General features: G+C 36.3%; 1 protein-coding gene and 1 non-coding gene across 4 annotated transcripts in view; both read right to left on the reverse strand.

Moving 5' to 3' along the window:
• Positions 1-23196, reverse strand: part of LOC120236530 (leucyl and cystinyl aminopeptidase) — a 99152-nt gene that overhangs the window by 64865 nt on the left and 11091 nt on the right. The gene's annotated exons all lie outside the window — the stretch shown is intronic.
• LOC120236551 lies at positions 9163-9309 on the reverse strand. The gene has a single exon (XR_005529700.1). It is a non-coding gene; the product is annotated as a small nucleolar RNA SNORA13 (small nucleolar RNA).

Raw genomic sequence — 23196 nt, forward strand, 5'->3', positions numbered from 1 at the left:
TCTCTCTCTCTCTCTCTCTCTCTCTCTCTCTCTCTCCTCTCTCTCTCTCCTCTCTCCTCTCTCCTCTCTCCTCTTTTTCTTCCTCTGCCCCTCCGGCATTCATGCTCATGTTCACATGCTCTCTATCTCAAAAAGAAAACTTTAAAAAAAGTTTTCTTTGAACAAAACTTTTGATTACTTTCTAGGTGTGGGTTTAGTTAGCAACCTGCCATCTTTCCATCTGCTGTGAATGACCTAGAATAACATACTGCTTTAGGAATTTAATCTCTTAAACATCAGATAGTGCCCCTACTTCTCATGACGAAGTTTTGTTTTGTTTTGATGGTTAATTGTGTTTGGGTGTCATCTATTTCATTAACAGAGCAAATACTGGTATAATTGAACTTGAATTTTTTTTAACTTTTAATGAACTCTTAATGGTTAGAAATTTTCTGTGGTAGTTTTTAGTCCTAGCACAGTGCTGAAGATTAGTTGCTTAATTTGCTTTTCCAAAATGTCTAAAAGGCTTTTTCAGACTTTTTTTGTAATATCATATGGGAAAATAAGGTTCTCTTAGCATTTGCCTATGTGTTCTGTTCTGTGTCAGACATGACATAGACAACACTGAGATCTGCACAGTATGCTTTTGTGTAATGAATTTCTAAACTAATTCTAAGTATAATCTCAGTAATATTTAGAACACACCCATTCCTCAATTCATATTCCCATGTGTTTTGATTCTTCAGTAAAGTTTTGTTTAAAGCAAGGGGCATTCTGTCTAACCATTTTAGCATCTCTTATCTGCAATTCATTTACTTCAAATATTTTGATAAGGATTTAGTCAGACATCTGCCAAAATCCAAATAACTTGTTTTTATTATTTATTACCCATTCAGATTAATGCCTGTGTAGAATTTTAATCTTTTAGAAATGGAATACATCAACTCCTTTGCTATAATTTACTGCACATTAGAGGCAGACTTTTGCATATGTGTACAGTACCATGTTAAATATACCAAACCAGAGGAAATCACTCTTGTTAATACGTAACCCATGAAGACTGTACTTCAAGTCTATTTAAGAAAATGTTGCTTTGGATTCTTGCAAAAGAAAAGATCTTAGCCTTAAATTATATACAATGTAACATGATTACCCATTGCTCTAATGGGATTTATTTGTATAGGAAGAAGCGATCCTATAGAAACAGGAAATTTTCTACAACCTCTTAAATCCGCATATACATGCTATCTTTAAGCCAAAAGCAAAGAAATTTTTCAGTTTTTTTTATTATTATTTTTTTAATGTTTTATTTATTTCTAGGAGAGAGAGAGAGAGACAGCGTGAGCAGGGGAGGGTCAGAGAGAGAGGAAGTCACAGACTGAAACAGGCTCCAGGCTCAGAGCTGGCAGTCAGCACAGAGCCAGACAAGGGGCTCGAACCCACGAACCGCGAGATCATGACCTAAGCAAAAGTCGGACGCTTAACTGACTAAGCCACCCAGGCGGTTTTAAATAACATAGGCCATGTGGGAATAATCTAAGAAAACTGAATACATTGAATACATTTCTTTTTATTAGATACCATGAACTGGTGCTCTTCAATGTTGTTGGTGGATCAGTGTCAATCCACAAACTGTCTGCTATCTCCCTGTGACAGGATACATGTGGACAACTAATATTTAAAAAGTTTTACAGCAATTTGTCAATAATTTTGTGTCTACCAAATTTAATCCTTTAAAAATGAAACTTATAGTTTGCATGTCTTTTTTCATTTGTTTCCCAATGATTCATTTTTTAAATGCTACACAATTTATGCAACAGATTAAAAACTGAAAACGAAAAAACCTTGATTCTTCAGCTCAGAAAACTTGGGAAGCAATGAGTTGCAATTGGGTTGACAATGCAAAGCAATGTCATTATAATGCCAATCCAGGTCAATAGGAAATTCTCAACTATGTCAGCAGTAGAAGTGACAAGGAGGTAATGATTACAAGTCGTGTTAAAAAGGGAGAATGCCAAGGAACTGATGCTTCATTGGGCCGGACAGGTCTGTAAGATGGAGTGATAGGAGAAAGTCTATGTCGCTTCCCAATATACATTCTGGCTTGGATAACTAGAAGAAAGAATGCCATTCATAGAGATTGAAAATAAAGGTTTTCAAATTCCCTCTCTCGATTTTTTTTTTTTTTTTTTTTTTTGGTCGGGGGAAGGTTGTATAGTGAGACTAGAGTTATAGGATGGCATTTGGTGTGGGATACGACATATTTAACATTACTGTGAGATAGCCGGGTAGAGATGTTTGATTAATGGCATGTTATAAAGACCCAATTTTAGAAAGTACTTCAAATCCTGCCTGTTCCACTGACTGCTTTGTCTCAAATGGGTTACCAAATATCCTTTAGCTTCAACTTCCTCGCCCATAAATGTGAAAAAACATTACTATTTTCTAGGACTGTTATGAGAACTATGTTATATGGATCTGGACTCAAAATAGGGATCTGTGGGGAAGATTTAGATTTCAGAATCATCTCCATATACATCATGAAAATCATGCAGATGAGTGAGACTACTTAGAGGGAGGTAAGAGTCAGAGAGCATCAGCACTGAAGAGGTGGCAGAGGAAGAGGGGCAGAAGAAGAGAGTAAGAAGAATGTACAAGAGGTAGGAAAATTAGGACAGTAGCATCCTAGAAGATAAAGGAAGTTTTCATGAAGGAAGTGGTCAGCATTACCTGTCTTATAAAGGTCAAGTAAAATGAGGCCTAGAGAGGTTAAGAGATTTGGCAACTAGGGAACCAGCGACGTTCATAAACCACCTTCAACAGAATAGCAGAAATGGAGCCTAACAGCCCAAAGAATGGAAAATCCATATGAGTTGATCAGGGCACTTTACTGGCTCAGTCATTTAAGTGTCCAACTTTGGATCAGGTCATTATCTCAATGGTTCATGAGTTCAAGCCCCACATCAGGCTCTGTGCTGATAACTCAGAGCCTGGAACCTGCTTTGGATTCTGTGTCTCCTTCTCTCTGTCTCTCCCCCACTTGTGCTCTGTCTCTCTTTGTCTCTCAAAAATAAATAAAAATATAAAAGCTTTCAAAAATTAAAAAAAAATCCATATGAGAAGGCAAGGGCTGCAGACTATTCTTTCAAGGTACTTAGTTGTGTATCAAGGAAAACAAAACAAAACAAAACATAGGATCAAACTAAAATATAATATGGCAGAGAAAAGTTCTTCTGTTTTTTTGTTTATCCGTGGTTAAGATGGGAGTAATGAAGCATGAAGGAAAAGTAAAATGACAAGATGTGCAAGTGGAGGAGTAGATGAGAGGAAATGTTGGAATAACATCCCACAGGGGTGGGAAGATATCACAAAAACTCCAGCAGAGAGATGAACCTGGGTGGGAATTAGGTACTTCTCCTCTGAACCTGGGAGATGGGAGATGAAGACAGAGAAGAAGCATGTATACGAGCATGGAAAACTGAGGAGGTGAACAGGAAAGTGCCTCCATGTTCTCTGTGACAGAGGAATTAAGGCCATCTGCCTGAAGGCAGTTGTGGGGAAGGACCGGTGGCTTAAGGAGAAAAATAAAGTATAAAAGCTAAGGCAGAGGACCAGGGAAAGATGGCCCAAGGACAAGGTATGGCTAAGAAGTTCAGTAAGCGTAGTAGAATTGTCATACTACCAGTTTCCATAAATGCCTTTAGCAGTACTTACCAGGCCAAGTCAAAAAAAAAAAAAAAAAGCATGTATGTGTATTTTACCATAATTTAAAATGAAAAATATAAATGGAAAGATATTTTTAAAGAGTAGAGAAAGCAGCTGGGTTAATCCAGGGTTAAGTATTTAGTGAGGATGTGGTAAGAAACTACAGAGAAAAAGCACTGAAAGTGCTGGCAAGAGAAAAAGTGATTAACTGAGGGGTTCAATTTAGAAAACACCAGAAAAAGTAAAGCGATGGCAAACAACATGATGAGCAACTTGACTTAAAACAAGAAAACTTCCCACAAACTTTAATCCCTTTAAACTACCATCACAAAATGAAATGAAATGGGGTCTATTTTGAAATCAACAAGCCAAAACAAATTTAAAAGAATAAGCCTAATTTCAATAAGGCTTTTTGGGAAGATGCAAGATTGCTATATTCAATTAGGTAATACAGCAGCTTGCTATATTCAAATTGGGCCTTAACAATAAAGAATTATGCTTCTTCTGAGGCCTCTCAGACATACTTAAACAGAGCTGAAAGCTCCAAGCATGAAACAGCATTTATATTTTCTAGATTATTTCCAAATGGAAACTTCATTAAATTTCTAAAGTGACAGTTAATTATCAAATAAAAATTTGATTATCAAATTAAAAAATAAAAATTATTTCCCCAATAAACAATCTTCTCCCATCAAAATGAAATTTTATTTTTTTTTAAAGTTTAATCCTAAAAAGGAAAGAAAACAACTAGAATTCAGAACAAGGACAGTGATTTTCTGTACAGATCTAATCTGACAAACATTAATAAACACTACCTAATCTCCCTGCCCCCTGCCACAGACACACTCAAAGACAATCTCTTCCTATTAATCACAATGCTCATGTTAAGTTACAAGTTTGGATATATCATTTTCTCACCAGAATCTGAAGAATAGTCACTAAGGGGGGGAAATTTTAAAGATGTTCTCAGTAGCCCCTTCCTGATACATCTTGTTTGCTTACACTTCAATGTATGAGTAGTGTCATAAAATATTAACACAGAAAGTACTGCATGCATTCCTTTTACATAGCGCTGCTTCAAAATCACATATAATTTTCCATTTGATAGGCCCAAGGTCACAACCTAGGATGCATGATCCAAGTAGGGTCTTTCTTCTGGTTCCCCTCTCCCTCTTTGTGTCTCTGGTGAACAGAGAAGACGGCAATGAATGGGAGACAAGGGGTGGGAGGGAGCAAGATCACAGAGAAATGGTCAGTTCATAAGCAACATAAGCTCACTTTATTTAGTTCTAAGAGACACTATATTTAATTTTTCCTTTCAAGCTATCTCCAAAGTTCATTTCAATACATACAAAAATGCTGTGGGAGACTTCCACTTCCAATATGACACAGTAACTGATACCAGACTTTTCTTTCTCTCATAAACAGCTATTAAACTGGACAAAATAATGAAACTATTTTTAGCTACTGGATAAATGAGCAATACTGTGAGTCTAAATTTGCTTGGTTCTCTGCCTTGGGACAATTTTCTAACTGTAGTATAGTGAGCTGGAGTCCAAGCAGAGCAGGGCTAGTGGCAGAGACAGGACATTGGGCAGGATGGAAATGCACAGAGTGAGGACCACAGAAGTTTGCACAGGGGTTCCCTGAGAGTCCTTAACCAATGCTGAGTGTAACTACATAAGGCTTCCAAAGAGTGGCTGTAATGAGGTTGATATGGAATAGAAATACTAGAGGTCAAGAAGCATAGGGAAATATTGCCAGTTTAAACCAACCTGAATAAAGAGAACTCATTAACATTCTGCACATCAATTTTAAATGCCAGAAAGGCTTCACTTTAAGGGAAAAAGAACATCATAGAATAAGACAAACTCTAGACCCACACCTAAACCCAAGCCCTAAAGCCCTAATAAAACCCATAGGGAAAAAACAATCTGGGGGAAGAGTTATGCTAAGTTGGAGAGGCCTGAGGAAAAAACTGGAGCTTTCCACAGAACTTCCCTAGCAAATCTATATAAAGTGATCAGCCAGTAACTAAACTGCCTACTAAAACAAACAACACTACAAAAAATAAAAATAAAAAAAAAATTTAGCATCTCTACAATGTATCAACCCTGTCCAATACATAATAAAAACATTACTAGGCATTCAAAAAAAAAACAAAAAATGTGACCCATAAGAAAAAATAAGTCATTAGAGACTGACTTTAAGTTGGCCCAAATACTGCATTTAGTAAGAACTGCGGTTTGAAAAATGTCTTAAATAAGGGAAAATGTTCTTAAACAACAATAACAAAGGAGAATATATGAATAGATGAGAATCTCAGCAGGGAAACTAAAACTGCAAAAAAGAATCAATGGGGGAAAAAAGGAAATTCTAGGACTGGAAGTTTCAAAAATTAAAATGAAAAACTCACTGAACGGACTTAATAGTAGATTGGAGATTGCAGAAGAAAGAATTTATGAACTTGATAGATTACTAGGAATTACCTATTTGATAAAGGAAAAAAAGACTGAAGAAAAATGAACACAGCAACAGAAATTTGTGGTGCAATATCAGATAGTCTAACACATATGTAATAAGAGCCCCAGAAGACTCTGAAAATAAAGCAGAAAAAATATTTGAAGACATAATTGTTAAAATTTTATTAAGTTTGGTAAAAACACTATTTGCCAGATCAGAAAAGCTCATCATATTCCAAAGACAATAAATACAAAGAAAATCATATCTAGCTACATCATGGTCAAAATGCTGAAACCCAGAGATAAAATCTTCAAAGAAGCCTAAAAACAATATGTTATATACAAGAGAAAACTAATACATAGAATACTAACTTTTCACCATAACACTGGGGGCCAGAAGATGTGAAAATGTTTTTAAGGGGCTGAAAGAAAAAAAAGTGACCAATTCAGAATTCTATATCCAGTGAAAATATCCCTCAAAAATAAGATCTTTCAATAAATAAAAGCTGATAGAATTAATCTCAAGCAGATGTGAACTACACAATAAAATAAAGCTTGGAGGGAAATGATACCAGACAGAAACTCATATCTGCAGGAAGAAATGATGAGTAAGTTGTTAAAAACAAAAATTTATAACCTTTATTCTTCTTAAAATTTGCTTAAAGATTATATATTAAAACTATCTGCTTAAAGCAAGAACATGTGGGCAGTTTTTAATATGACAACAAGAGCACAAAGAGAGGAGGTGAATAAGAGAAATTGTATTAAATTATATTTCTGAATTGAGAAGGGAAAATGCTAAGTGTCCAGTGTAAAGTAGGAAGTATAAAGTAAGAAGAGAGAATGGTCAGGTGTAAAATGCTAAATGGCATAATTTTGACAATAAACACACTTAAAGTTAAGGATGCATATTATTAGCCCTAGAATAATCAATTAAAAAGTAATTTAAAAGATGTATAGCCAAAAAGCCAATGAAGAAAGTAAAATAAAATATTAAAAAATACCCAATTAACCCAAAAGGGGGCATTAAAAAAGAAACAAAAACAAAAGGGACAAATAAAAACAATGGCAAAATCATGGTAGATTTAAATACAACCACATAAATAATTTCATTAACTGTAACTGAATTACACATTCCAACTAAAGGACAGAGACTGTCACATTGGATTTTAAAAAGACAAGACTTCACTACACAGTCTATAAGAGATACTTTTTAAATTTAAGGACGCTAATAGGTTAACAAAGCAGAATAAAATTTTATAATGATAAAAGGAGAAATTCATCAAGCTTAAATATGTATAAACCTAATAAGAAAGGTTCAAAATTCAAAACAGAAAATGGTAAAATCAAGAAACAGAAATATCCACAACCAAAATTGGAGATTCTGTTGTCTCTCTCTTCATAATTGACAGAACAGGTAGAAAGCAAACAAGTAGGGCCACAGACTATATAAACAATACTATCAACTAATTTGGCCTAAAAGACATTTGTAGAATATTACACCAAGCAGCTGCTGAATACATATGTAACATTTACCAAAGTGGACCATACTCTGAGCCATAAAATAAATCTCAATAAGCTTTAAAAGACTGAGTGTTTTTGAGACTATGTTCTCTGACTACAGTAGAAATAATGTGAAAATCCCCAAATAAAAAATTATCTAGACAATCTCTAGTTATTTGGAAAACATAAAATCTAAATAATTCATAAATCAATGAATAAAGAATTTAGAAAATATTTAAAATAAATAACATTTTTAATGAGAGAAATTGACTGCTTTACGTGCCTATATTAGAGGTTTAAAATCAATGATATTAGTTTTTGCCCTAAGAAACTAAAAAGAATAGAACAGCAAACCTAAGAAGAAAAATTAATGAAGAAGAAAGCAGAAACCAATAAAGTAGAAAACAGAAACAAAAGAAAACTAATAAAGCAAAAAATGCTGGAGGGCAGGAAAATAGTATTAATGGTTCTTAATCATATTCTCCTGGAAAGTGGTCTTAAAATCAACATTGTATCAGGTCCTGTGGATCCCCAAGACCCATTTTTCACTTCTCAGAAGTCTGGTTAGGTTCATGTAACAGACAAATCAGAATTGGGTCCTGGAGTACAGACAGAGATCCCCTTTCAGAATCCCCACCATCTTATATCTGTCCCTCCTCCAAGAGTATCTGGTAAACAAAATCATTAGGCAGTGATAATGCTAGCTATACCCAAATTTAGAAAAATCCATATGTTCTCCCCCTCCTCTTTAAAATAAAAAGCTAGATGTACTTTTTTGTAAATCCAAGTATTTAAAAGGAATTGAAGAGCTATTTTTTTTAAATTTTTAAAAAATGTTTATTTATTTTGAGAGAGACAGATAGAGCGCAAGCAGGGGAGGGGCAGAGAGAGAGAGGGAGACACAGAATCCCAAGCAGGTGCCAGGCTCTGAACTGTCAGCACAGAGCCTGATGTGGGGCTCAAACCCACCAACCATGAGATCATGATCTGAGCCCAAGTCAGACACTCAACCAACTGAGCCACTCAGGAGCCCCTGGAGAGCTATTATTTAAAGAAAACCCCGGGGCGCCTGGGTGGCTTAGTCGGTTACGCGTCCGACTTTCGCTTAGGTCATGATCTCACGGTTCGTGGGTTCGAGCCCCGCGTCGAGCTCTGTGCTGACTGCCAGCTCAGAGCCTGGGGCCTGTTTCAGTCTGTGACTCCCTCTCTCTCTGACCCTCCCCTGTTCACGCTGTCTCTCTCTCTCTCTCCTAGAAATAAATAAATAAAAAAAACATTAAAAAAAAATAAAGAAAGAAAGAAAACCCCTTATAATCTCTTCAAAGTAAAAAGTATTCTTCTGCAGAAAAACAAAAAACAAAACTGTGTTTAACTCATCTATTTGTGTATTTAGATTTTGGTAAATTTTTTCTTAAAACGAGAAATCAGTCCTCTTCTAAACTGTTTAAGAGAAACTATACATTTAAAGGCAGACTTAAGATCACATGTGTAGACAAATTAATGTAAAAGGATAAACTCTTACTTTATGCAGCTCCTACACAAACAATATTCAAATGCAAATTCAAATTCAAATTCAAGGGCAGGAAAAGGCTGCAAAGTTTCCACCTTTTTTGACACCACATGCACTAGTTTCCAAAAGTGAACTCGCAACACAAAGTCTACAAGAAAAATCTCTTTTCAAGTGTCCATTTGAAATTTAACTGAAACTAACTCAATAAGAAAAAAGAAAAAGAAAAAAAACGGGGAAGGGTGTCTCATTTTTAACCATTTGCTTTCAAGTGCTTACTTTATTTAGAGTAAATCACGACTCTGAGGTTCATTCTGCAGAAATACAACCATCCTGCCATAGTTGAGGTTACAGTTTCATGAAACCAATCTCCATAGCCAGGACCTTTGTTCTGAATCTCGGGGACTCAATTGCCAAACCTATATTTAAACTAACTAAATCATTCCTCAGCTCTCAGCCACGCTTCAACAAATCCCTAAGCACATACAACCACGCACAGGGCCTGCTGTGTCTCTGACCAGTACATGAGACCATACACGTGGAACACGCGTGGCTGTTGTGGCCGTTTCAGGTTTCTACTCTTAGCCCACCCTCTTCACTTGCCTCAGCTCATGGGTCTCTCTTTTCCTACTCTTTATTACCCTACTTCAGTGTAATCTTTTTAAATCCCTAGTTCCTTTCACTTTTTAAAAATCAATTCAACTATTACTAGAACAAATGTCCTCCTGTGACCCAATCCCCTACTCTCCCTAAAATAGTGCACCATAAAAATGACAATGCCTAGCTGTTCTCTTATGATGAAAAGGTTAGAAGGACTGCAATAAAGAAATGCTTAAAATGAGCCCTTAAAAAAAAATAACCCAGCGAGACTTTCACAGATAATACTTTTTTCCCTTATGGTAACTCCTGAGACAATCTAGGAAAAGCAATTTGATTTATAGTAAACTTGACATTATCTAGTCATCATTCTAAAGTAATCCTGCCAACTGGACTGTTTATCCAGGACAGGCTTTCTTCTTTGGTAGCCACTGTCCACAGAGTTGTGTTTATAATTAGACTGTGCAGTGTTAATTATGCTGGCCACCCTGCCAATGTTCTACAGAGACTACAGGGAGAGATCAAAACAATCATTCCCAAATCATGAGTCACCTCACTCTTTCCATACTACAAACCCCTGGCAGCCTCTCAAACCTGGAAAATGGAAGTTGTGCACACTACACGCTTATACAGCTTTTCACATTAAGGATGAAATACTAAGTTCCAAAACCTGCTTCAGACATTTTTCTAGAATAATGGGTACATTTTAATCTGGTAACTTCTTGCTTATTACAGAATTATAGGTTGAAGGTGAGAAGGCTTAGAAAGATTTCAAGGCCTATTTTACCCTACAGAGAAGGGAATTTATGCAGAAGTAAACTATAATTATAGCTTTTACTTCACATTTAAACAGCTCCTCCAAAGGAGGGGCTCTTATCTCATTCATCTTTATATCCCTGGTGCCCTTCAGGAAAAAAGCCTGTAATAAATGTTGAAACGAAAGTACTAACACTCAACACATTAAAATTAAGTATTAATTAATGAAAATTACCTCCATGGCCACCCATAAATTCACCAAAGGCGGAACCCAGGTTTACTCAAGCTTCGAATAAGATAGAGTTAATATGTTAGCTATGAGCTTAAGAAGGTCCTTCTAACACCTGCTGTGAGGCTAGGTCCTAAGTCAGCAGGGCTTACTACTTCAGTGATTATGGGTTCTGAGTCACTGCCTTTCTTTTCTACTAGACCCGAATTCTTCAGACTTCTTATTACATTTCCTCCTCTTTCTTCAAAGCCAGTAGATAATTTAAATGAATTATGGTTTAGGAGACATCAAGTGTAGTGCTGAGGAGCCTGTGCATTCTAGTTCTAGGTCCAGAACTTAGTGTGTTGTTGGGACCTCAGTTTTCTTATCCATGAAATGTAGATAACTGCCCTGTCTGCTTAGACTATCATAGGGGTTACATAAAATAAGTGGGTCATAACAATTTGCAAACTATGAAGTGCCACATTCATAATTTGTTGCTAATATATTGAGTAGTTACAGTAGGAACTTCAAAATCTCAAGGCAATAAACACATCTATTTTTTAGCCAAGCACACTAGCATTCTGCTTTAAGATGCATCAGTACAATTCCCCCCCTCACACCTTTTACTGTAAAAGATGATTCTGAAATGCCACTCACAGCACATGTCATTAGATAAATTCATAAAATAAGAAAGGTCCAGAAACTCCATTTTGTCCTCTATGCCACAGATACCAAATGATAACATAGGCAACAATTCTGGCCTCTTAACGTCTTGTAAGATCAGCAACAGCAATGTCCATAGAGGCTTTCAGTCAGTGTAGAACAGGATAACTTGAGATAATTCTGTATTACAGAGATTTTAGTACACAGGTTTTACATTTTAAGTCATTTGACTTCTAATATATTTGCTAAATGGCTGTCTTGATTATAAAGACACTACAACCTTTCCCAAAATATCCCTAGGGATTAAGTGCATCTAAAGGCCATGCTCATTTACTATAATTACATTTACACAATAAAACTCAGATAACCAATGACAGCTACAATTTATAAGAAGGCAATTTAAATTTATATAATGCTCACATTGTAATTGAAACAACCTAAAGGGCAGCATTACATAGACATCAATTTTACTTTACCAAACTAAAACACTCAGTCAGTAAATATTTCACCATCTTCAAATTGTACACCACATTATATTTACTCAGTCTAATCACAGTAGTTATTTTCTGTGCAGTTTTGTAGTCCTATAAGCAAAAATCTATACTTCAGTGAGGGAGGGAAGCAGCAAAGAATATAAGTTTGCTAGGTTAATGATGAAGCTATGAAGCACATTATTTTATTTATTTATTTAACAAATAGTTTATTGTCAAGTTGGTTTCCTTATAACACCCAGTGCTCATTCCCACAAGTGCCCTCCTCCATGGCCATCTCCCCCCTACCCCCCCCCCACACCCATCAGTCCTCAGTTTGTTCTCAGCATTCAAGAGTCTCTCATGGTTTGCCTCTCTCCCCCTCCCCCACTATTTCCCCCCTTCTTCTCCCCCACGGTCCTCCGTTAACTTCCTCCTAATCCTCCTATACGTGCAAACATATGGTATTTGTCCTTCTCTGCCTGACTTATTTCACTCAGCATAACACCCTCAAGGTCCATCCATGTTGCTACACTTGGCCAGATTTCATTCTTTCTCATTGCCATGTAGTATTCCATAATATAGATAAACCACATCTTCTTGATCCATTCGTCCGTTGATGGACACTTGGGCTCTTTCCATGTTTTGGCCATTGTTGAGAGTGCTGCTATGAACACTGGGGTACATGTGCTCCTATGCCTCAGCATTCCTATATTCCTTGGGTAAATTCCTAGCAGTGAAGCACATTATTTTAAATATCTATCAAGGAGAGGCGCCCAAGTGGCTCAGTCGGTTAAGTGTGTGATTTTGTTCGGCTCAGGTCATGATCTTGCTGTTCCAGAGTTCCAGCCACCCATGGTGGGCTCTATGCTGATAGCTCAGAACCTGGAGCGTCTTTCAGATTCTGTGTCTTCCTCTCTCTCTGCCCCTTCCCCGCTCACACTCTGTGTCTCTCTCTCAAAAATAAATAAATGTTTAAAAAAAACTTAAAAAAATCTATCAAGGAGAACATTTAAGATGAAAAGGAGGCATTCTACTAGAAACTGCCAATGACCAAAGAGTATCAAATGCAAACATGAGATATAGCACATAAAGAATCCTGTCACAAAGTGCTTCAGATACAGATTTTAATGTAAAGGATCAAAGAGAGGAACAAAGAAACACCCACAGTTTAATTCAACCCTTAATTGTAAAACAAGAATTAAAAAATAAGAACAGATCATTTCCTTCAGTAAAGAACATTTTCCACTTCAACAAAGTAGATGATCTTTTAACTTATGTCCACTTAAGCCTCCAAATTAACAAATGTTGTTCATTTCCCCTGAAAGACATTTTCTGATGCCAAGTGTCCAGTGAATGTCTAAAGGGCTACTCTCTAGAAGATCCAAGCACTTATGTCCCCACCAAAGCAGTTGTATTCTTGCCAAGAATTATTGTTCTCCAATCAATTTACACTAGTTAAAATTACAATTGTAGTTATGTAGTAAGTATTGCATTAAATGAAAAAAAAAGAATGAAAGCAGCTTCTATGAAAGCTGAATATGCAGCAGAAAGACCCCACAAAAATGAGTCCCCAAAATAACACAGCTGCCAGATTAGGTATTAGCAAGTAAAACAAAATGATTAGGGGAGGAGGGCCCTACAGAAGAATTTTACCCCCAGGCTTCAAAGTGTCTAAATTCTCAAACAACTTGAAAAAAAAAAAAAAAGACCTGTATTTTATGGATGCATCACAAACAGCACATAACATATACAAGAAGAAATATGTAGAACGCTAATCAGTGGACACGTATGCAAAATAAAGGGTTCAGTTAATAAGACAATATTAGTAACTAAGTCTATACATTTTAGTTTATACATTTAGCATGATTTGAAATGCTAAACCAATGTATTTTTTTATGGTTTCCATTTTTATCTAGGTTTTCAAAGTTATTCATTATATTTGAGATCATGTTAAAGGGAAAGTGATCTAAACTTAACGTTCACCCTAATAGTTCATCCTAACAATCATGACCACACACACATCTGTTTCCCCAAACACAAATCATAATGGGTACATCCACTTGTGAATGTCTAAAGAGTAATCTTACTACAACACTTAAGAACTTTGTTCTGCAGTTATACTTACTGATAAATTTCAACCACAGAATGTTTAAAATCATGTCTCATCAATACATATCAAACCTAAAATATGTTCTCTGACCAAGTAACTCCACAAGCAAAATGCATCCTAAGAGTAACTGCAGAAAAGATACATGTATAAGAATGTTTACAGCAGCCTTGTTTGCAGAGCAACAAAAAGGAAATAATCAAAGTATGTGACAAAGGTATATTCATACCTAATAAAGTATTATCCAGACATAAAAATTATTTACATCATAAGTTATTTATATCTACTTTAAATATTGAAAGGCTTCAAAATATAGTATTTACAGGAAGGTTATAGAATTTTAAATAAATAAATATTCATCCAGTTGGATACACTATAAATAAAAATGTAAATACTGATTATTTCTAGAAGTTATGGGTATGGGTCTAGAAGTTGGATGTTTTAGTATATATATTTTCTACTTCTTAAATGTATAAAAATAGGAGACTCCCTTGAACATGTACAGATCATGTTTTAATCTATCAAGATCTAAAGTTAATTAAATGACGAGAAATTAGCAACACTGTTGAGGTATCTTAGAAATAGACCTGGGGGCACTTGAGTGGCTCAGTTGGTTAAGCATCTGACTTTGGCTCAGATCATGATCTCGTGGTTCATGGGTTTAAGCTCCACATCAGGCTCTGTACTGACAGTGCAGAGCTTGCTTGGGATTCTTTGCCCCTCTCTCTCAAACTAAATAAATAAAGTTAGTAATGGCCCTGGATGGTGAAATCTGGAAACCTGGATGCCAGGATGGAATGTGCTATTTATCTCCCATGGAGCCTCCTATTCAGAGGTGGAGGTACCCCTTGAAACTAATGGCCTTATAACTTACTTCAACCAATGGAATGCAGAAGTGACACTATAAAATTTCCAATCCCAGTTTTAAAAGGCCTTGTTACTTTCATTATGTCTCTTTTGCTGACTGGAGAGCCCCATAAGAATAAATCTGAGCTAGTGTCCTGATAGTTGAGGAACCACAGGGAAAGACAAGCCCAGCCAAAAGGCAGCACCAACTGCCAGAAAAGCCAGTTATGCTATTTTAAATCTTCCAGTTTCAAATTAAGCTGTCAAATGACAGCCGCTACAAGTGACCTCAGGCAAGATCAGTGGAAGAAACATCCAGCTGAGCCCAGCACAAATCGTTGACCTACAAAACAATGGGCAAACAAAATGGTTATTATTTAAGTGTTGTCATCTGTTACATAGCAACAGATGATTTATCTATCCTGTACACAGTATACTATTAATATTGTGGTGTACACAATGCCCTAAGATCACACTACACATACTAGTTCTATGATTCTGTAACATCTTGGAAATGGGAACACAAGCAGGGCCTCATGGTTAGACTCCAACTCAGACCCATAAGAATAGAACATCCCATATTCAGAACACTCAGCATTCTTTCTACAAAAACTGTGTGCAACTGTGGGCTTTCCCTCCAAAGCTCAAAGGCTGTGAGGAAAACTTGAAGTGCATGACTTCATAGTTTCTTACTCCCTCAACAATAGATATGAGGACGCTCTGCCTGGGGCCCTAGTACCAGACCAGGACAAACAATGAAGAAAGTAAGACCAAGTTCATTAGCAAAACCATCATCTTAACACCACCATAAATAGTGATGATAAAAACCAACATTCACTAAGGGTTTTAGCATTTGCTAACAATGCACTGGGCACAGCAGAGTAGTTAGGAATGTCTCTGAAACTAAACTGCTCTGTCATCCCTGGTCACCGGGAGCAAGTTAGTTCACCCTTCCAATTTCAGTTTGCTCATTTGTAAGATGGAGATAATAGCAGTAGCTATCTCACTGAGTTGTGAGAATTAAATGAGATATGTATAAAACATTTAGAACAGAGCCTAGCACATATTGAAGTGTTACACAATTATTAGCTTTTGGTATTACTAGTCAGCATTTTACATTATGTCATATCATTTAATTTAATCCCCACAACATTTTATAGATGAAGAAGTAGGAATCAGAGAGGTTAAATAACTTGCTAGTAAGTGGCATGGCCAAATTTCAAACCCAAATTTTTTTTTTATGATAGCTATGACTTAAAGTAGGCCGGGAATGTCGAACCAGGTCCCATGTGCCAGAGAAAAGCCTCATGTCTTTGCAGCCTCTGGATCTGGGCTGGGGGTCACAGAGCCATCCCTAGATCAGAGCTGAAGAGCTGTGAAGAAGGTTAGGATGGTGTCAGAGACTGACAAAACTACTGCCATGTGTCAAGCACTGACACTATCTATAGTTTCTACAACTCTCTCAGCCAGGCACTTAGTAGGTATTCAAAAAGTACTATTTGATTTTGCCCAATTACACTCCCTGTTACAACTCCATCCTGGGCAGTAAACTAAACTTGCTCCCTTCTTTCATTAGGATTCTGAAATTATCCAAATACAACAGTTACCCATTTTACTGAAACTTCATTTTTTGCTATTTTACAAAACTAGAAGCTTTTTATGAGACACTCTAAGCCTGCTATATTTTATAATTAACTTGTGTTCAAAGTTATTCAGCTACTTAGTAAAAATGAACGAAACCAAGATTTTTTTTTAATTTTAAAATTTTTATTTTTCTACAAGGAAGATGGAAGTGAAACAACAAGTGAGTTTAACCCACAGAACTGCGCAGCTAAGTTTAGATCTACCCAAGTTCAGCTCAATGATTTTGAAAACAACCACTTTCTCAGACTTACAGGAAATGGTTAAGCAACCTCAAAGAAGTAATTTGCTCTTGCACCACAGCTGATACCCTTTTCTTTAATGAGTCCTTTCCAAATAATAAAACTTTGTAACATTGTACAAGTACTCATCTACCTAAATAGCAAGTCTACAAGATGCTATGGTTATTACTTTATTCTAGTTATTCTTTGTCCTTTGAAAAGACCAAAGAACAATGAAATGCCTTTTTTTAAATGAATTTTTACATTTTATAATAAAATGAATTCTCAAGACTTCCGAAAAAGACCAAACCAGAAAAATAAAAATCATTACAGAAAACAGACAAGCTGACATTTCAAGACTGAGCAACATGGTTCCATTCTGTTCTCAGACAAAACAGAGACTAGATATGAAAGAAAAAATTATATTCTGAGGGAAATTGCTCGTATTCTACTACAGAACATTTTTTGAAAAAATCTGTTTGCTGTCTCCTTTTACGCTGTAGTACTAGTTGAATCCTAATACTGGAAAATGTGATACCTGGGATGACAGAATCTTTCTAATTATAAACATTGGAGTTTTCTGGCTAAAGGATGAAGTCTAACTAATTTTTAAAATTTGTGGGTTTTTTAATTTTTTTAATGTTTATTTATTTTTGAGAGAGAGACAGAGCATGAGCTGAGAAGGCGCAGAAAGAGAGGGAGATACACAATCTGAAGCAGGCTCCAGTCTCTGAGCTGTTAGCACAGAGCCTGACACAAACTGTGAGATCATGACCTGAGCCAAAGTCAGACACTTAACCGACTGGGACACTTAACTGACTGAGCGACCTAGGTCAAATTTTAGGTGCTCCTTAAAATTTGTTTTTTAATGCAAATATTTCTAACACATTTTACTACTTTCCTATCTGCTTACAAAAACTGGTCTCAACATACAATCATCATTGCGGAAAAATAACCGCACTGCTATTTGTTGAGACACAGAACTCGCTGTCCCAAATGATAAAAGAATACTAATATAGGAAATGACACCCCCATACCCCAAACACCAAATTGGCCAATTTGCTTAAAAATACATTTCAATTAGCAACTCAAAATTTTACAGCAAATGTGGGACACCTGGATGGCTCAGTCGGTTAAGCGACCCACTTTTGATTTTGGCTCACGTCATGATCTCACCGGTTTGTGAAATCAGACCCGTGTCAGGTTCTGTGCTGACAGTATAGAGCCTGCTTGGGATTCTATCTCACTCCCTCTCTGTTCTCCTATGCTTGCTTGCTCATTCTCTCAAAAATAACTTTAAAAAAAGTTTACAGCAAATCATATTGTGTGAGATTTTTTAAATTATACTTTAGACTTAGTCACTGAACCAAGTTTCACTACAGCTCTGTCTTTACTCCAGCTACTTTTCAGGGGATTTATAAGCTAAACTGAAGGTCAATCTGATTATGATTCACACACCAGACAATAAATATTTCCTGAAGATAAATTATTCTGTTTGAAGAACCCAGAGAAAATAAAGATTGAGAAAAAAAAAAATGAACAGTGCCACAGGGACCTGTAAAAAAAAGTACCAAAAAGACAAACATGTAAGTAATTGGGAGTCCCAAAATGACAGGATAAAAATATTGAGGCAGAAAAATTATTAAGAAGCAATGGCCCAAAAGTTTGCAAACATAGTGAAAGACATACATTTATAAATTCAAAAAATTCAATGATCCTTAAAAAAAAAAGGACCAAAGGCAACCAAACCAAGACACAAACAATCAAACTTATAAAAACCAAAAGTAAAAAAACACTTGCAACTAAATAGGAAAAAGGTGACTTATAGGATATACATATGTAAAGGTTACATATAGGGTAACACCAGTTCAAATTACCATGAGGTTTTGATTTCGGTGTTTTTAAGTAAACTCTATCCCCAACGTGGGGCTCAAACTCGCAACCCAGAGATCAAGAGTTGCATGCTCTGTAGACTGAGCCAGCCAGGTGCCCCTCCAGGGGTTTCTTAACAGAAAACTATGGAAGCCAGAAAATGAAAGAGTAACATCTTTATTGTTTTTACATATATGTAACTATTATTATATATGCTTGTATAATATACATGATACATGTTATATATTACATGAATATAATTATACCTTTTTGTGTAAACATGTATCTGGAATACATAAACAACTTTTAGAATCCCTAACCATCTCTTGAATAGCCATTTCACAACAAAAGATGTACTGCCAAAAAATAAAAAAAAGAAAAGAAAATACATTCAACATCACTAGTCATCAGGGAAATGCTATAAAAACCACACTGAGATACACACACTGGATTGGCTAAAATTTTTAAAATTAATCATACCGAATTTTGGTAAGGATGTAGAAAATAAGCACTCTCATACACCACTGATGGAAACGTAAAATGGTAAAACCAGTCTGGAAAACAGTTGGCAGCTTCTTAAAAAGTTAAAACTGACAGCTCCTCGGTAACCCAACCAATCAGTTCCTAGGTATTTACCTAAGAGAAACAAAAACAAAAGTCTACACAAAGACCTGTATTTGAGTGTCACAACAGTTTTATTTATAATAACTCAAAGCTGGAAATAAATGCCCATTAAGAGGTGAATGGATACAAAGGATGCCATATCAATACAATAGAATACTATTCAGCAATTTAAAAAGAAAAAAGAGAAAAAGAAACTACTGACAGAACATGGATGAGTTTCAAAATAATTTTTTTTTTGTTTTATTTATTTCTAGGAGAGAGAGAGAGACAGCGTGAGCAGGGGAAGGTCAGAGAGAGAGGGAGTCACAGACTGAAACAGGCTCCAGGCTCTAAGCTGGCAGTCAGCACAGAGCCCGACGCGGGGCTTGAACCCACGAACCGCGAGATCATGACCTGAGCGAAAGTCGGATGCTTAACCGACTAAGCCACCCAGGCGCCCCTCAAAATAAATGTTTATGCTGAGTGAAAGAAGCCAGGTCAAAAAAGACAGTGCATGATTCCATATATACAAAATCTATATAATTTCATTTATATAAAATTCTAGAAAATTAGAAAGTAAACTAATCTATGGTAACAGAAAGCAGGTCAGTAACTGCTTAGGAAAGGGGCTGGAGGGAGGGATAAATTATAAAGCTTTCTGGTTTTGCTTTGACTTTAAATTCTAAAAAGGGAACACCAAGAATCAGGAATATGCAACACTTCAGTGTTCTGATTTTAATTATAAAAAGGTCGATCTGAGACATGTATTGAACAATAACTACTCAGGCCGGACTTCAGGCCTTTGTTCCAAAATTGCTTTTTGTCGACTCACAAAAAAGGAAGTATTAAAAGTATCCGGTTTAAAAATATTCCTGACACTTATTTTAAACACCAAGAAACTTAAGGCTAATTTTGTCTAATATTAATAAGTATTTCAAAGTACTTCGAATGGCTGCATTATGATGGGTGGGTATACCACCTAGTTTTATAGAACTCTTACTCAGTTGGCTGAACTTATGTTTACATGCCAGAGTGTACATGTTTACATTTAATCACAGTTTACCATATGTCTTATTTTGGGGGCAAGACAGTTTTAAGTAGATAGTTCTAGTTATTCATGGCCCCAAAGAGCCCAGAATAAAAAAAGAGGATTGATTCTAGTTCTCTTAAAGATCTAGATCATTCTATGGCAGGGCAAGTATGGGACAAAGGGTTTTATAAAATTCTGGACTCCATTGGTCAAGACAAGCAGAAAACAAAAATAACTGAACTTTGTAGGCCTTTAATTCATTATAATTAAGTAAGTCTAAGACATCACTCAAGGGCTGAAAAGTTAAATGACGGAAGTATCTATATTAAGTGTTATGTTGGAGGAAGGGGGTATTGGGAAAGAGGGGCAGCTTGTTGAAAACTTTCAATATAAAGAGAATATAGATAAAAATCAATTTTTTAAAGGACAACTGAATATTTTTTTAAACATCTGTGTCCTTCCTAGAACTATCCAGGGCTGAAATAAAATGACCATAGAGTCCTCAAATAACCAAGGCATGAGTGTGGCTTGTCAGATATGCCTGGCTAGTACATTTCCTTCTTCTATGATCTAGAGCTATCTTAAGCCCCTTGTGCCCGATTCCATCAGCTCCACTTTCCACCCATTGTAGACTCCTAAGGTGTTCTTCTCCGGCCCCTGTAAAAGGCAGGTTTAATGTTTAGAGTAACAGTTCTCACGGTGCAGTATGGGTACTCCTGGAAATCCCTTGTATATTTTTAGTGGTCTTCAAGGCCAAAACTGTTTTCACACTGAGACGTTATTTGGCATTTTCACTCCCATTCTCTCATAGGTATAGGGGAGTTCTCCATAGGCTACACAACATGTGATACAACAGACTGACTGCAAATCTGAAAATCCAGTTGTTTTCTATTAAGCCAGACATTTAACAGACTTGCAACAATGTAAGATAATTCCTTCCATTAATTTGTTTTGGAGGATAGCTATTTTTCATTTAAAAATGTCACTTAAGGTGGGGCACCTGGGTGGCTTGGTTCAGCGTCCGACTTTCGCTTAGGTGGTGATCTCGCGGTTCGTGGGTTCGAGCCCCGCGTCGGGCTCTGTGCTGACTGCCAGCTCAGAGCCTGGAGCCTGTTTCAGTCTGTGACTCCCTCTCTCTCTGACCCTCCCCTGCTCACGCTGTCTCTCTCTCTCTCTCTTTCCTAGAAATAATTAAAAATACTTTTTAAAAAAATGTCACTTAATGTAACAGGTAGAAAAGGTTTTTTATTTTTACTATGAAATTTACTACTTATTAATTTTTATTTTTTTAAAAATTTTCATTGCTAATTTCTAGTACAGTAAATATCTAGACATATAACCCATATAAACAAAATCTCTTAGAGAGTCACAATAGCAAGAAGGTGACCATCTGCAAGCCAGGAAGGGGGCTCTCACCAGAAACCAACCATGCTGTCACCTTTATCTTTGACTCCCAACCTCCATAACTGTAAGAAAATAACATTTCTTTGGTTTAAGCCACCCAATCTTGTGGTATTTTGTTAGGGCAGCCTGAGCTAATACACTGCCTATACCATTTCTTTATTGTAACTCCATAAGTATACTGAGTAAGGTGGGGGGGGGGCAAGTTTTTTTTTTTTTAAGAGAAAAGGAGATGTTGAATAAATGTCTTCACAGTTTACATATCATAATTTATGTTATGTGGTCACTAAGGAGTTGTTTAAGGTTTCTTCTCAAAATGTCATTTAATTTTTATCTTTTGATTAACCCCAGGACAGAAACATCAGAATTTTCTTCTTCCTGGTTAGTGTCATGTCTAAAACTCATGCTTTCATATCTGAGCTCATTCTGTAATACACTGACTTAGACTGTTAGTTATTCTGTTGTGTCAGCTAATAAACCCTGCCTCTCAATGGCTTTGCCTAATTGACAGCCATGACGTAGCTTCACCTACTTTATTCTACCCATACGGCCACATGAATGCTTATCCACAGCCAATTCATGCCTTCTTACCAATTCTGGGATAGTAGGAAATTGCGTTTTAAAAGTGGCTTGGGATTTGTTTCTGTGGCTCACTAATGAAGGGTGAAGTAAGTACCCCAGAGCAGGCCAGCCAGAAGGCCCCAAAGCAGTGCAGGAAAAGAAACTGATTTAAATGCATCACTTTGGTCCCAAATGCAAATCTGCTAACCTTCATCTTGCTTCCCCTCAAACACTAAGACCATTTCTCATTTAGCACTACCTTCCCTGTACAAAACACAGGGTCTGCGAAAGGAAGTGCTTGAATGGCATTTCAGTAGAAAAGATAGCTGAATGAACACAAAGAAGAATATTTTTTTAAAAAGTAATTTCAAATCACTCTACTTGCCATAAAAAATTTATGTTAAAAGGAAAAGAGCACTGAAATTCAACCTTACTTAGGGAGGAACCCCAAAAATTGAAAGAGTAAAAACAAAACACAACTGTTACTTAAAGTTTGTTCTGGAGTTGTATGCAATAGTATTAGTCTCAGATAACATTTAATGAGCATCTAATATTTATATCTAATGTGTGGAGCACTATGTTGGGTGCCAATCAAGTAGGAGCCAAATACAGGACAACTGTGTGCTTTCTGTCATATGTAATTGATGGCTCTTGGCTCAACAAGCATGTACATTTGTACAGAACAGGAAATGTGGCTTTCACCATTCAGAAAATGGAGTCTGAAACAAATGGTACCTCTGCTTTCATAATATACCATTTAGGCTTCTTTGAACATTCTTGGGAAGAAATGTGAACTCTAATAACTTAGTCCTGTGGGAAAACACTATATTCTGAACACTGAGGTTTCCTAGGAAGAACTATAACTCAAGGAGAGGAATGCCTCTACTCTGTCCCCATGCAATCCGGCCATAAAGCCATTTAAAGGATTATTTCTTACCTCCTTCACCTTGCTATTTGGTCAAAATCACTACCTTATATGATTCAGAAATTCAGGATATTTTCTTTGTGAGAAAAAAAAAACATCAACAACAGACCCAGAGACTTCTGGCAGGGTGGAG

Source organism: Hyaena hyaena, unplaced genomic scaffold, assembly GCF_003009895.1.
Source record: "Hyaena hyaena isolate Hyena2069 unplaced genomic scaffold, ASM300989v1 scaffold_156, whole genome shotgun sequence".
NCBI classification, from domain to species: Eukaryota; Metazoa; Chordata; class Mammalia; order Carnivora; family Hyaenidae; genus Hyaena; species Hyaena hyaena.